The sequence below is a fragment of the Montipora foliosa genome, chromosome 1 (genome assembly GCF_036669935.1).
Source record: "Montipora foliosa isolate CH-2021 chromosome 1, ASM3666993v2, whole genome shotgun sequence".
Classification (NCBI taxonomy): domain Eukaryota; kingdom Metazoa; phylum Cnidaria; class Anthozoa; order Scleractinia; family Acroporidae; genus Montipora; species Montipora foliosa.
This window is the reverse complement of record NC_090869.1, coordinates 42,493,844-42,496,343: the sequence shown is the minus strand read 5'-3', so window position 1 is coordinate 42,496,343 and position 2,500 is coordinate 42,493,844. Positions and strand designations below refer to the sequence as shown.

Here is a 2,500-nt window from a genome sequence, read left to right as displayed (position 1 = left end):
GCTGATCACATCACAGAAAACCCCCATATATTCCCTCTTTGGTGTGTACTCTGGCAATCTACCTTATTTAACCATGTATAAGTCAATCCCGTGTATAAGTCGACCCCCATTCTTAATTTCTTTCTTAAATATTCATGGGATACTAATCTTGTATTCTTCAATTTCTGGGACTGCGGTCACACAAAAAAATCACGGTCTCAAGCGCTTAATAGTTTTGTGGTTCAGCAGTTGTTGTATATGGGGGCATTTTGTCCTTGAGTTTCAAAAAAGTTCTAAACCTCAAACTAACCTGTTTCGTTGTTCAAGGATAAAGGGCTTTAGAGGATAAGCACAACATCATAAAAGCAGGAGTCAATCTTTGAAAATGACTTCAAAAATGATTCGAAATGTGCAAGGTTTAATTGCTCCTTGATTTATAATATTTCACATGACAAACAAAACAAAAAACTCATAAACCAAACACTACGAAGTTTGCAAAAGCATCTAAATCGGCCAAGTTTGTAAAAAGAATAAAAAACAATCATTACCAACCAGCATTTTCAGGCAACGCGAGTGACGATGCTTGCACATAAACATGAGGTATTGTGCCAGGTTACTAAGCAGTTGAATGATTGTGTTTTATTTGAAGAAACAGAAATGCCTTTTTGAGCTTCCTGCCTTTGGTAAACAAAAATTTCCAGAGTGTGCATTTCATATTTGTGCTAGTGAGGATCTTCAACATTAAGAGCTGGACAAATCCTTTTTCGTTTCAACTGGAATTGCTTACATTCATTTTGAAGTCTTCCGTCATTCCTTTTGTCCACTGCATTCATTATGCCCAAGACAACATTATTATGTTAATTTTGAATAAATCTTTAGCTGGAACTTGGCTCTAAATCTTTGACCCATGTATAAGTTGAGGGCACTTTTTGGAGCTTTTTTTGAGGCTGTAAAAAGGTAGACTTATACATACATGGGTAAATACGGTATTTTCAGTTCAGTGTTGTATCCTATACCTGTGTTCATGCCTGGTTCAAGTTTCTATCTGAAGTCTGCAACCAAATCTGCAGTCCAAAGTTGGTTTTCAGTGAGCCAACCATAGGACAAAGTGCAATCCTAGTAAACAAGGGGGGAGCTAGGGCTGGCATAGTGGTCACAGCAGTTGCCTCCAACCAGTGTGGCTGTGGTACGATTCCCATACTCAGGGTCATGTTGGTTGAGCTTTTTGGTTGTCTATTCAGCTCCAGGGTCCAACAAATATTAGGGACAAGTTGAAAAACATGCTGGACAAGTGTTTTATTTTCAGAAGAAGCCTGCTGGGCCATAGCATTTTGCTAACAAGTCATTTTGCGCAACAAATACATACCTACCCATTAAAAATTTACCATTCTACTGGTAATTAAAATTGAAGTATTTTGAAGTGTATCATTATGTGGACATGTTCAGTGTTGTTCTTAGAACTGCATTTCTCTTCCTCAACATAGATCATCTTTGTATGTCTCATACCCAGTACTCCTCCTGGTAAAGCCACAAAGGCCAGGCTGCCATACCACAGATAAATTGTTTTTCAACATTTTGAAAGTTCGTCACAAAACACGGATAAATCATAACTGTCCATACACAACTGAGTCTGAGTTAGCAAACTTTCATGTAACATAACGTGATACCTACAATTTTGTAATTTGTCCCAGAAGCAATCCTCTGTTACTGTACGTGAAACTCGTATAGGCAAAAATATTTAAAAAGAAGGTTCAAGTTCTTCATTTGAGGAACGTTATTTACTTAGACTCGCTGTATTTAAAATGTCTTGATCTGTAATGGTTCTTTTATCTTTTTTTTCTGAACTTGGTTTTGCAAAGGTTCAGTAACTAATATTTTACCTTAGACATAATCGGCTATCTCATTGTTGTACCCAATTCAAACCCTTTGGGAATAAAACATTTTGTTCCAGGTATTTCCATATTTAAATATGAATGCTACATTATCATGCAAATACAACACACAAGGAATCTTAATCTCAGGAGATTTGAATTGGGTGCAACATCGAGTTAGCCGATTAGGAAAGGAAAGGAAAGGAACTTTATTTAAGTGTCTAATCTTCTAGCGCTGTAGAGCACTAATCGGGGACACTGTAAATTGAAATTAACAAGTTAACGCAAATGAAATCAAATGTTGGTTTTTGAGGAGAGGGGAAAACCGGAGTACCCGGAGAAAAACCTCTCAGTGCAGAGTAGAGAACCAACAAACTCAACCCACATATGACGCCGAGTCTGGGAATCGAACCCGGGCCATATTGGTGGGAGGCGAGTGCTCTCATCACTGCGCCATCCCAGGTCTATTGTGAACTGATATGGGACTGGCTGAAGCAGCTTATTCTCCTGGGCAAGAGATTTGTACATGCCACTTGCCCAGGGGCAAGTTTTGCTCAAAATATTTGTCAGACCCTGAGCTCCAAGAAGCTTTTGTCTCCGGTTTTCCCTTCTCCTCAAAAAACCAATGTTTCATTTGATTTAAATTAATT

At 38.2% G+C, this 2,500-nt stretch overlaps 1 protein-coding gene across 1 annotated transcript in view; it reads left to right on the top strand.

Annotated features, from left to right (window-relative positions):
* The window catches only part of LOC137998910 (phosphoenolpyruvate carboxykinase [GTP], mitochondrial-like), an 11,822-nt gene that overhangs the window by 1,164 nt on the left and 8,158 nt on the right, over positions 1-2,500 (top strand). The gene's annotated exons all lie outside the window — the stretch shown is intronic.